This window comes from Pteropus medius, unplaced genomic scaffold, assembly GCF_902729225.1.
Source record: "Pteropus medius unplaced genomic scaffold, Ma_sr-lr_union100, whole genome shotgun sequence".
Lineage (NCBI taxonomy): Eukaryota > Metazoa > Chordata > Mammalia > Chiroptera > Pteropodidae > Pteropus > Pteropus medius.
This window is the reverse complement of record NW_024346150.1, coordinates 3,963,067-3,976,912: the sequence shown is the minus strand read 5'-3', so window position 1 is coordinate 3,976,912 and position 13,846 is coordinate 3,963,067. Positions and strand designations below refer to the sequence as shown.

General features: G+C 41.5%; 1 protein-coding gene across 7 annotated transcripts in view; it reads left to right on the top strand.

The window, feature by feature from the left end:
- The window catches only part of NTRK2 (neurotrophic receptor tyrosine kinase 2), a 319,040-nt gene that overhangs the window by 135,645 nt on the left and 169,549 nt on the right, over positions 1-13,846 (top strand). The gene's annotated exons all lie outside the window — the stretch shown is intronic.

Below are 13,846 nucleotides of genomic sequence, written 5' to 3'. Positions count from 1 at the left end.
TCCTCATTTGCAAAATGAGATGATGATAATAGTAGTAGTGCCTCCCCACTGGGCTCTTAGGAGAGTTAAGTAAGATGGTTCATGTAAAGATCTTAGCACATTGCCTGGCAAATGAGGGGCCCTTGGTTTCGCTAATAAAATACTTTGAAGGACTTGGGTTTGCACTGTTCTTGGGTGTGCCTCAGTAAATGCCCACGGGTCACACACAGATTCTCTTGTATGTGTTGATTATAATGGTGATCATGTGGACACAACTAATGGAGTCTAGATGAAAGGGAATTTCACATGCAGTCAGTCTGGATGTGTCCAAGCTGTGAAGGCCACTTTGGAGTTTTCCCAGGAGTTTTCGTGATTCCGCTGCCAGATCCTTCTCTCTGCCCAGGTGATTCTTGTTCGTTGATTCTACCTCAGATTTGATTTTGGTAAAATAATAAGATGTGATATGCTTGGGCCTGTATTATGATCATTTCATGAATATGAATAGTGCTCTGTACTTTGAGGATTCTGGGAAAAAATAGCACTGAAGGTCACATCCCAAATGTGGTCTGCTTCTTTTGTTCTCACTTGATTAATTCAGAAGTTTTGATCACTTGAATGGGGTATACATTCACTTTAACTTTTGAATTATCCATCTGAAAATCTTTGGCTAAGAATAAAAGTAACAAATGAATTGGCTGAGAGATTACTTGAAAGAAAAGACTTGTTTCAAGTGTTTACGGGCAATGAGTTACAAATAACTAGATTTTTCTTTTCTGCTTCCTGAGGTAGTTTCTCATAAAAGCTCTAATAGGCAACACGCAATTAGCCTAGTTGGAGCTACTTCATGTTTGAAGTAATAAAATTTCATTTCTTTAAAATATTTTGTAATGTGGGCTTTCGTTGTTGTTAAATAATTTTAAATGAGTAGCATGAAGTTTTATTAATACTTAATTTCAAGTACTTACACTATTGTTACCACTTTTGCTAACACATTTTGAGGTAAGATTTACCACTGATCTAAAACGTGCAGTAATAGTTAACGGTATTGATTTCTCACTGTGTATTAAGCACATGTTATGGTTTAGTATTAAAACATATATTAATGTGTTAATTCATTCATGTGTTAATTAATTCTGTATAAGCTTGTGTGGCCATTGATAATATTGCTTCCATTATAAATGTTAGCAAACTGAGAAACAAATTGACTGAGGGCCCTTGTCCCACATTCCCTAGCTAATGAATATAATACCAGGATTTGAATTCAAGCAGGCTGGCTTGAGTGCCTGCACTCGGAACAACTACTCTATGTGTGCTGGACCATTGAGCAGGGCCAGGAGTGGGGTGAGGTCAGCGAGGTGCCTAGAACACTCTTAGAGACATGCAAGTGCCCCAGTGGTCACTCCTACCAGCACTAGCAGTTGAGCAGAGATTATTATTGTGGCAAAACAGAATTATAAGGTGAACTTTAGTCACTGGGGAGATGTACACTGTCCCAGGAAACCCCCCAGTTATGTGTGCCACTAATCAAGCCCTATAGATCCTGACTTGCAGGTACAGGGCATGGTAGTGAAAGTCGCACATGCTTTCAAAATTGTACCTCATGAAACAGAAGTTGCATCAAATATCTATTTAGTGCCAATTAATTAATGAAAACCCAGAGCACGTTTGCTTTGTCCATTGTAACTGAAAATGGATGTGCTGTTTTTGATTGTTCTAAAGTGAATTTTCTTGTTCTTGAACTTGAGTACTTTCTGTTCATTTGGGGCCGTCCTGACTTCCGATGAGTGGTAGAGAGAGACACCACCTTGATGGTGGTGGAGTGAGAGGGGCGTGGGGGGAAGGTATGTTTGAGGACACATCCTGTCACCTGCATGAAGAGGATCCAGTCATTGGAACAAGGTGACAGAAAATGCCTGAGCTGCTCCTTGCCTCTGAAACACAATGAGACAGAGCAGCATCTAAGCAGCTCAGTCACGTCATCGTTCCTGTCCCTGACTGTCCCGTCTGGCAGCTAGTGACTGAAAGAGATTGCCAAGGGCACATGCTAATTTTCCAGTCATTTGGTCAAGTCTCATCTCATACACCACAAGACCCTAGGGCCATTGTTTGCTGAATTAAAGTCTCTGCCTGATCATAAACTAATGAACAATAAGTTCTCTTCCTCCCTCTCTTCTTTTAAAAATTTTATTCTGTTTCCCAGGAGGCAAGGAGAAACTTCTTTTGTGTTTATTCATCACCTTCCATTTCTTTTTAATAATTCTCATCATGCAGTAATTACTCATGCTGAATTGCTAAATAAAAACGTAGGCCACGGCTGTTTGCTTTAAGGATTAGAAATCAGCTTCAGGTAAGTTCATGAAATTTCACTAAAGACCCTTGAGCCTTGAGGGTGGTGGTAAGAGTCACCAGCACTGTTTTACTTCTTAGGAAGTTCTAGGTTTGAAATGAACCAAGCCATAGCCTATTAGGGTGCTTTAGGCTGCGCAAAGATTACTTCACTGACAGATTTTTCTCTCTGCATTTACTTAGGCTTCTGGATTTGGGGGAGACCCCAAACCTCTCCATCATCCTCCTTCTCTAAACACTGTGTAAATTGCATGCCATATATTGCTTTGGTGCTGGTAGTGGGCTGGCTTCTCAGTGCGTTTGAACACTGGGGTGACTAACATGTCTCCAGTGAAGGAGAGGGGTCAGGATATGTCTAATGGTAATATCTGTAATGTTGATGCTGTTATTGTCTACATTTCACACATGAGGAAACAAAGGCTTAGAAAGTTGGGTAACTTCTCCAAGGTCACACAAATTAGACCCTTCTGCCTGTAAAACCCATACTCTGGCCCTGCTTCTCCGAAGTCAGCACTTTCTTTGTCTCTTGGGGGATCCCGTCTGTGAGCTCCGAGATAGCCATCAGACCTCTGCACTTCATTTCTGTGGCTCTAATTCTTCTTGACTCAGTATAAACTGGTAAAAAGTATCTCCTCTCTTGTAACCTATTTTCTCTCTCCCTTTTATCTTAAAAAAAAAAAAATTATTATGATTTCCTCTAGTTCCCTTTCCACCCAACACAAACCCGTACAATATACTTTGTCCTTTCTTTAATTTTTACACATTAAAATTAATTGTTAGGGTGGTATATGTGCCTAGGAAAAAGATTATGTGTGTGAGAGACAGGCACTAGCAAGGAAAGACAACTTTCTTCTCTCTCTCTCTCTCTCTCTCTCTCTCTCTCTCTCGCTTGCACACACACACGCGCGCGCACACACACACACACAGAATAGGAATATTGCATACTCTTAAGTCCTATTTGATTAAATAGGACATTAATCTCAATACATAATACAATTTATGCCATTATTGCCTTCCCAGTGCTCACTGTGCTTTAATGCTCTCAACTCCTTTAAAAAACTTTCCATATCATATTTTTTGCTTTTTGTTTTTACTTCCTTATGAAAAGCAAAAAAGTTTTGCTGAGAAGAAATGATTACAAGTCCCCAAAGGTTGGTGTTCTTTTCTGAGCTCCAAGATATAAGGATTGAGTGGATTTCAAACTTGGCAAAATTTCTGACTTGGCAAATGCTCCCATCCTTATTTATGACAGCTTGGAAACTTTCATTTTCTGGGGTTTATAAACGATACTGCTGATTTTGTCTCTTTTCTATTTTGCTGTGAATTATAAGTAACCAGCATGAAGACTTCCATTTAACATTAACTCTCTTAAGAGAGAGAGAGAGAGAGAGCGAGCGAGCGAGAGAGAGGGAGAGAAAGAGAGAGAGAGAGAGAGTTTGTGTTCTTTCTTTCTTTGGTTATGAGGCATGGTTTACATATTTCACACAGGCCACGTACTTTTCTTTTTCTGCCTTTCCACAAAATGACAGTCGGACACATTGGGTTTGGGGTGTTGAGAATGAGAACCGTGTGGCCTTCTTTGTGGTCGCATAGGACTTCTTGGACAGCAGTCCTCTCAGAGACTGCACATCTCCTACTCAAATGGCAATCTAACAGCTGGGATTCTGGAGCAAGTCAGGTAATGTACAAAGTCTCAGAGTTTTTTCTAGAGTAGTGAATAGGTCATGTTTCGGGAATCTCCATGTCCATTTTTATGGAGTATAAAATTGTGACAATGGAGGAACTCTGAGAAGTTGTCTCCTCCTTCTCCCTCCTCCCCTCCGCTCCCCTCCGCTCCTTCTTTTTCTTGTTCTCCTCTTAACTCCATATCCAATCTCTTAATGCACTTAGTTCTCATTCTCTTGAAAAGTTATTTTTTCTTCTTCTTTGGATTCACATAACCACACAGAAGCTGGGAGTCTGGTTATTCGGTAAAGTAGGCAGATTTTGCTGAACAGAGGCAGTAGGAATTTTCAAATGCAGAACGTGTCCTCCGAGAAGCAGATGCCAAGATGGGATTAAGGCTTCAAAGATTTTAATCAGGAGAAACTCTTGTGTGAGGGGATGGAGAAGGAGCCAGAGACGGCTGTGAGAGTGTAGGGTAGGAATGCAAGTATGGCCTTAGTGAATAAGCGTGGGGGTGGGGGAAGGGGGGAGAGTTAAGTCAAGCATTTTAGACAATTTACTCCAAGGGAGCATGGGCAAGGCTATTAGGGAGTCTTAGAGCCAAAGTTGGACATTCTTGTCCTCCAAGATGGGTCTGCCTTAGTCCTGCCACTCTCAGTCATTGGTGCTGGACCAGTCTGTGGGCAGCATGGATGGACTCAGTGCAAATGAGGGGATGGATTTCAGAGCACAGATGGGTTTCAGGGTGTAGCTGGGGCCCTTGCTCAATTATGTACCCTGAAGTACCCTACAGCATTCTCTCAGAAAACAGGAGCTTTCTTATCTGACCTCTACTTAACTGAGGTGTTGAGTAACAACTGCTCCCATCCCTCTGTACCACATACTGAGCCATCTGACAGCGACCTGAACACTCCTGACTGGACAGCTGGATTCCAGTGCTCAAGGGAACCTCTGCCTCTTTAAATGACTTACTACCAGCTACCTTGGTTTAAAGGACTTCAACTATAATCATTCTTAAAGAAAAAAAAGAAAGTACACAGGCTAGGCAAGTCAACATTTTGAAATGTTTAAAATGTCATTTTTGAGCTGTAGCCATCCTTTTATTTATGGCAACATAAAACAACATCTGAAACTAAGACCTGTTTTTGTTTTTCTTGCCTGCATACTGAAACCACAAGTGATTTTATTTCGTTTCATTACATGTTCCCTGTCAAACAAATTTCCTATCATGGCAGCGCTCGTCATTGATTCATCTTCTTTCGGAAGAGTGTTTGTGGAAGTGTACATCAGTGCCTTGCCAGGCATGAGGAAAGAGCTGGAGTGGAACTTACACGATTATTCACCCCTGCTCTCCATCAGCCCTCGAGCTGAATTGTTTTCAAGAAAAACTATGCCTTATTCGGATTTGACAGACTTTATTGAGTACTTAATATGTGCTGGGCCATAGGTTGCCAGCTCCAGTAATTACGGATGTGAGCAAGTAGGTGGGTTGGCGGGGACTAGCCCCCAGCGCCCCCCATCCCCCTCCCCCAGTGCTGCTGTGCAGGAGTGCAGGCTCAGGGTAGTTGGATCTTCTGATTTTTCAAGACAAGGGGAGATGTGGGTTTTTGTGTGAAATTTCCCTGTTTTGAAATGTTGGCAAGACCCGTCACATTTCTTAAAGTCTCTGTGAGCCAAACAAAACATGTCTTTTTGCCAGATTTTGCCTGTTGTGACCCTCGTGATGGATATTCTGCTTGCTGCTTTAAGATATGATTCCTCCACCACAGCCTTGAGCAGATACTCGTTTTCGGTTGGGCTTCCTGGAAGCAGATGCTGTGATCGGGATTCACATATGAGCGATTTATTAACGGTGTGCTCCAGGCAGCCAGGGGGAGTAGGGGAAGCAAGACAGGGAAAGGGGTGCTAACAGGAGAACGATTTCAAACATAGTCTCCTGGAGGAGGCAGTTACCTCCCAGAGATATGAGTGTTGGGCTTTCATATTCATATGCCCACTCTTCACTGGCTGAGGGTTCCAAAAGGCAAGAGTGGGCTCTAGTAGCTCAAGACTAGTCCTCCAGGAAAGAGAAACAGGTGCTGGCTGCTACAGGGGCTGGGTGCACAACTGCAGCCATGGTGGACCCAGAGGACCCTAGCATGGCCCATCACCAGAGATCTGTGACTTTTCCAAGCCCACAGCTAATAAGAACCACAGGTTGAGTCAGGATTTGAACCCTTGTCTTCTGCCTCCAGTCTAGTTTGGTGCTTGTTAACATTCTTTTTTAACTGCTGCTTAATGAGATAAGTGTATGAATTCAGATTATCTTAGACCCTGACTACTAGGTATGTGGGTCCCAGACTCTTAAATTTTCTCTTCTTCTAGGGTTGCGTGGAGAGAGGACTGTCTGGCCCTTCAGAGATGGCAGGGGCAGGCCCATAGGGACTAGGAAGGTGCACTGGCACTGGCGGCAATTCTAGATAGCCCTGAATGCGTTCACAAGAGCCTGAAGCGCTCCCAGATCTGAGTTTGATGATTTCCTAGATGAAGTGCAGAAAGTGTTTGGGGTACTCTGTACCCGAGTGCTGAGTTCTGGGCCTGTGAGACACGGCCAACCCGATGCTGGTGAGGTGGACCTTTCTGGGAAGCAGGCCAGTGGTTTACACATTCTGCATGATTCAAACCTAGAGTGTACTATTTCCTTTGGAGAGCTGAAGACTATTCATGTATTTAACTTAAAGATAGACCCTCTAAACGCCAACCAGTCTCCCTTGAAGGAAGTCCATCAGAGGCAGAGAGAGAAGACAGGAGCTGCAGCACCGTCTGCTAAGCAGACATCCCTGAAGTTTGAGGGGCACGGAGGCAAAAACAGAGCAGTTTTTTTTTTAAACTGAATCCACTGTGGCTACCCACCCAGCCTTTGGCCCATGTCCTCTGCTGTGGAAAACACCTTGCTTGTCCTTCTAAACCTCCACATTAGCCAGGACAGCTTTCTTGCTGTCACCTTTTGAAAACTGTCCTGCAATCCAACTGTCTTGCTCCCTGATCTCTTTCACATTTGCCCCATCCTCTCCAGTCTCACCACCTCTGCCTTCCTTCAGGCCCTCCATATTTGAGAGGGGCAGACTGGTCTTCTCGCTCTTTCTCACCATACTTCCATCCCCGGGTCCAACATTTTTCTCCCAAAATACAGACTTGAACCAGTCAGTCTTGTACTCACACACCTCGTACACAGCTAAGTAGATTAGGGCCAAGCTCCCCGAAAGGGCATCCGAACTGCAGAACATTCTCCCTCCAGCCTGACTGTTCAGCCATGTCTTCCACATCTACCACCTCCGTCCCTCTTCCCCAAGCTGCTCACTCTGCCTGGCCTGACCTTCTTTCTCCCACCACTTTATGCATTCATCTGTCAGAGTCCTGTTACTTATTGATTGGGTGACTGTGGACTTGGCCCTTAACTCTCCAAGTCCCAGATTCCTTCTCAGGAAAGCAAAGGTGTCATATAGTTAGCTAGCTAGCTACATTGTGGAGTGACTAGGAGAATAAAGTGGGAAAAGTACATCAAGGCAGTAGGACAGCTTGTGACATGTTGTAGGTACTCAATAAATGATAGCATTGTGATGATTATCATTACTGTTGTCCCTTTTGAAGACCCAGCTCAGTTCCTGCCTTCCTCCTAGAAGCTCCCCCAGAATTGCCCACACAGAAATGATACCTTTCTTCCTATACTCCATATAAGTACTGTGCCATATTGGATGATCAGTGAAGAGAGCCTGGGCCCTCTATTCACTGTGTTTTCAAAGAAGCCAATGAAGTATATATAATACTCAGTTGAGTTCACTTTTGTTGAGATGGGAACATGTTTTTGGGTAATGCTGTGTGACAACTCCAGCTGAAAGGCTTGATTGGAAATAGGAAACCTGTGAGGTAAGAAAGACCAGTAAAGGTATAGGATCCTGACCACAGCCTGATCTTCCCTATGAACTGTATAGACTAAGATTTTGGGGGAAACTTCTTTAGTAAGTGGACCTGGGATGTTTTGATATATTAGTTCCCTAGGGCTGCTGTAAAATTACCACAAACTTGGTGACTTAAAACAACAAATTTCTTCTCTCACAGTAGTGGAGGCCAGAAATATGAAACTGAGATATTGACAGGGTTGATTCCTTCTGGAGGGTCCGAGAGAGGATCTGTTCCATGCCTCAACTAGCTTCTGGCCACCCTTGGCACTCCTTGGCTTATAGACACATCACTACAATCCCTTCCTGTCTTCACATCACCTTTTCTGCTCTGTGTCTGTGAGTCCTCTCCTCCTCATATGGATAATTGTCATTGGATTTCGGGCCCACCCTAAATCCAGGATGATCTCACCTTGAGATCTTTAATTACACCTGCAAAGATTCTCCTCCCTCCCCCTACCCAAGTAAGATCACCTTCACTGGTTCCAGAGGTTAGAATTGGACATATCTTTTTTGGAGGTCACTATTGAACCCACAACACTTAAGAATACAGCTTATTTGAGAGATTGATTGCATAATGGAATGCACATGGTGTGGTGCCAAGCAGATCTAAGTTCAAATCCCTGACTGGCCTTTGCTGTGGAGTTATTTCTTAACCACTCTAAGTTGCAATTTCACCTTCTATGAAATAAGAATAATAGTTAAGGATGTATATATCTGGCACATAGCAGAGTCACAAAATATAGTTATTGTCTATAACGATTCCCAGTACTCATTTATTCATTTAATAAAAGTTTAAATCTCTGGACATCAAGGTACAAGAGACATATCACATGGCAATTAGTCATACTAGCACTTAGAAGAGGTTCAGTGTTTGTTGAATGATTATACAAGCACTCAGATCTGAAGCCTATCAGAAGTCCTTGCCCTGTTCAAGCACCGAAGAAGCTTTAGCAAATATAGGTGTCCATTGGTTTTAGAAAGTTTGCTTTCCACCAATTTGCTTTTATGAAAGACCTGTATTAGTACCTGTTTTTGCTAACTGAAAGAAATCTGAAGCAGATTTTTGCTTCTATGACAAAAAGCAAAAGTGAAAATAGGGGTTAGTGTTTATTTGCAGAGAGCTGTTATAGAGGCAGTGTGCACTCTGAGCACAGAGAGCGGCACTGGCTTTTACTATATGTTAGTGTTATTTTAGGTTTTATGTGTTATTTGGTATAATATGGTGGGTTATTTTTGGGATCTGGGAATGCTCAAAAATTTTTTCCATGTAAATTAATGATAATTACTTTTTTGCTTCATACCATTTTGGTTTATGAGAGATTTCATAGGAACACTGCATTTAGACAGTGTGGGAAACTACATATACAGCTTTCTGCCTGCAGGATGAACTATAATGCCAAACCTTTAAAGGAAGTTTGTTTTTTGGACTATTAACAAAAATCCTTAAAGAATATTACTGCATTGTCATTTCACTTCAAAGGCCTGCATTCGTAGCCACTAGAGTGGGTTCTATGGGAATTCATGTCAAGAGGCAATGTAGCGTCTCAATCAAAGAAAAGATTACAGCACTGAGCAAAGTAGAAACCTCAAATGACTTTAGGGGAGGCAGGTGACAGTCTGGGTGGTGGAGTCCCCTGGATAGTGTGGCCTTGTTCAAAGAGGACAACTGCTGCTCATCCGTTCATTCAACCATTTATAGAGTACCTTTTACATATAGTCCTTGGTGCTGAGACCACAGAGTTGAACAAGACAAACCCCTTGTCCTCATGGAGTTTCTGTGAACCCAGCTCCAGTCACCACATTAGAATCTAGGCCTGCTACTGCCACATCATCTTCTTTTTAAAAGAGAAGAAGCTAGAATTTTATGTGTAAGCTCCTGATTTTTAAATGTTGGCAAACTACATTTTTAGAAGAACATAGACAGAACTTGTCTCTTGATTCCATTTGGCCTGTTTTGGCTGCCAATTTGTGACCCCCAGAGTAGAATGGCATGACCTTTACCTTAAGAAGTATTTTTCCAATGTCTGATTTCAAGCTACTTCTCATTTTTCCTGACCTCATTGGAAGTTACTAATGGTTACCACTTATTGTCTGTGTCCTCCTGGATTGAATGATTCTACGGTGCTCCATCCCTGTATTTTCAAGTGAACTAATCTCTGTCTCCCAGTGGTTTCCTTTCTAATTCCATTTCCAAATCTTTGATTACTTTTTCATGTTCTCTCAAGCTTCTGCACAGTCTCTAAGCACTGTAATCTGGCCCTCAGCATTTCTTCTCTTGAGGGTCAGAATCTAGCCCAAACTCTTAACTAAATTGCTTATGGGTTAGTCTGCTTTTAAGCCTCCTTTTTGACTTTGCCATCCAATTTTCACAGCCTCTGAGCTGAACTGACTCCCAACCTCAGGTGTGATATTAATTTCTCTCAGAGGGACATGAGTTTAATAGATTTTTTAAATTAACATTTTATAAAATTGGAGCTGTCATGCTTTATGGCAGACTGATACAAATGTCTAATAATTATATTTTTGGCACTACATCTTGGGAATTGTCTAGAAATGTTTATTTTAACCCCTTCCTAAAACATTCTGATTCATGGGCAGGCCTCTTTATGCACACCTCTAATGGGCGCAGTTGTCATGACAACCCAGAACATGATTTGTCAAAGAGCTATAACTTCATTCTATGTTGAAGCTAAAAATTTATCTTTCAGGATTTATTCTTATGACAGGGAAATTTTGCATTTCCTTGATTCTGCTTCTTCTCCTTAATTCTGCTTGTCATTAGGGAGATTCAGGGTTCAGGGGAAGATTTCCTAAAAAAGAAGACAAACTTCCCACCTTCAACCCTACCCCTCCTAACAGATGAATTCTCTTATCCATTCTAAAGAGACTCGAATGGACTCCTTAGCACCAAAATAAGTAGAATTGTCCCTCTTTGTGTCTCTAACTCAATATGATTTTTGTTTCTTTGAAAAAAATTGGAATGAAAATTTTTTATTGATTTTTTTGGGGGGACTAGTAAAGTTCAAAGGAAGGGAAGAAAGAAAATGTCTGTCATTCCCTTTTACAAGCTGAAGAAGAGTGAGAAACTGAATTGTATTTACTTGTATGATCCATGATTCAGGGATTGCCAACTCAGTGGCTATTATCGGGGCCAGGCAAATAGAGAAATTAGTGCAGTAGGCTCCTGGGAACATTGCTTACCCAGTTCAAAAGGGATCACTTCTTCATTTCTGCTGATAGAATGTGGACTCTTTTGTAGGATCGTTTGTTTATTTTTATTTTTTTTAAAGGGAAGCTAGAAATCAGTATTTTTATATGAAATTTCCTGATTTTAAAATGTTGGCATTAAAATTTTCTCTGTATTTTTAGGAGTTTGGGAAATTCAAATGGTAAATAATAAATCTCAGCAAAATCTTCAAAAACTAATCTAAACTAAAATAAATATTGGCAGATCATGTATAGATTTTTTAAACAATATTATAGTTAAACAAAGGACATGTGAAGGCAAATTCACTTCATGGACTTCAAGATGTGATTTCTGCTGTACACCACGGTACCCAACAGTTTAGAATGTCTTTATTCCCTCTATGTTGAATAACTAAACCAATTTTGCCCTCAAATCTTTTTGGGATCTGATTTGTTAAATAATCTTCCTTTCTGTTGACCTCACTGGAAATGACATTCTGCCCACTTGCACAATGGGTAGCTGTTGAGCTCTGGATGAAGTGTAAGAGGCAGCTGTGATAGAGGGCTCATCTCAAAGACCCACACACACTCCTCTCTGACAGTCCAAGATAGATGGTTGGGTCTACCAGATGCCTTCTGGGATTGTTCACAGATTTATGACACTCTCTTTTTGCCTTTGATGGATGAGGTGGTTTAATCCTCTTCGCTAAGCTCCATATTTTTCTTTTGTATTGGGAACTCCTGGATGGCCATTGCCTTTTCACAAGAGATAGCAAGGGTTCCTTTTTTCCTCACTGAATTTAAGTGTGTTTTGTTTCTCATCTATCAATGGGAGAAAACACCAGTAATTCTTGGAAATGTGCCATCAAAAACATCTGGGGACAAAGCTGCTCTGTAGCTGTCACTGCTCCAGAATAGGAGTGGTTTAAGGGACACCACCCTACAGCAGACACTCATCATTGAGCCCACTTGCAGATAGATTTAAGACATTATGGGATTTATGTAGAATTATGCTGAATATGGAAACACACAGTGGCTCTGGCAATAGGAGCAGGTTAGGAGATGCTTTGTGTCATTCAGACCCCATTGTCATCTGGTCTTGCCCAGATTTCCTGACACCCTCCTGTGCTGCCTTTCATACTCTTCAGGCTAAAGCCTTACCAAGAGTCCCTGCCATTTTCTAGTTACCTTCATGGTCTGTGTACAGTGTCCTGTGACTGGAAGGTTATATACCACTTCATTTCATCTAAACCCAGGCACTGTTTTATGGAATCTTTGTAATCTTATTAACTCTGCCCACCTGTTGAGTCTCCTGGGATTCCAAGAGCCCACCAATTACAGGTAACAAGATGAATAATGATAATATTATATATAAACCAGATGCAGGATCAGCTTCATGGAAGTGGACCTGTGCCTTCACACAGGCCCCTTGTAGAAGGTTTCTTGTTTTAATGCTCTGCTGTTAACATTTTAGAATTTTTAATAATTTATGAACAAGGGGTACACGTTTCATTTAGCACTGGACACTGCAAATAGCGTAGCTATTCTAGCTCATACTACAAAACATAAGCAAAATAGACTAATAGCAGTGGCTTTCTTGCCCAGGCAATAATTAACATTCCTTATAGTGGGCCTCAGTCTTCTGTGTTGGGTAAGTAGTATTCCTTTGGCAGGGAAAACCCATAACGACTGCTTATGCTTTCCTTTCCACTCTTCCAGGAATGCCTGTCTTGAGAAAGACCCACAATTCAATCCTGGGCATTTTATCTTGGAGCTTGAATTCACCTACTTATCTTTTCAAGTGTAGCTATCTTTTAGGGTGACATTTGGTAGCTGTCACCATTCATCAATCAGCAATTATTGAGTATTTAGCCCTGTTCAAGATATCTTTTCTTGCTTGCCCCATCATCATTATCAATCATCACAGTATATGTATTCAGTGTTCATCTGTGCATGATCCTGCACTGCAAGATGGAGTGTGCTAAGCTATTTTCTGTTAGTAAAACTAGCTGACTCTGAAAGGCAGCCATTCCTGCCTTTGGAACAGTGAACTTTTCCATATCAAAGAAGGGTGTGTCCATCAGGTGCCAGAACCATGGGCTAATTTTTCTGGCATTTGTACTATGAGACTCAGGCAGAGATAACAACAAACCTACAAAAATCTAAAGATGACATATTGGGTTGGCTGAAAATCAAAAATATTGCTTTGTAATAGTCATGTTGTAAAATTGTGTAAAAGCATTGCCTTCTACATCAGTCCTGAAGACAGCCATGGGACCAATGGCCATATATGGCTGACCTGGGGTAACCAGCTCATGGGAAAGTATTCTGAAATCAGGTATGTGGGAGTACTTTGAAAAACGAATTGTGTAAAAGTAATTGTGTAAATCGTTGTTCTTATTTATGGCTTATAGAACTTGCTTGAGGCAATTTTGGTATCTCCCCCTGCAGTGCCAGCAAATCCTAATCTCATATAAAACTCAAAACAATAGACAAGATGAAACAGCTCCAAAAGCATAAGGAAGCCTTCATGGTTGAAGTGTAAGACAGGATTTAATGGCTCATGTCTTGTTCCAAGGCAGAACACTGGGTTGCACTGCATCTTGGGGCCATTTTTTGAGCAGAAACCTCAGAGAAACAGAGCTCTTTACTATTTGAGCAAATACCATAGTTCTGCTCTTTGCCAAAACATTTTGAGCCAGACTTTTGATGAAAGGAAAATTGTTAAA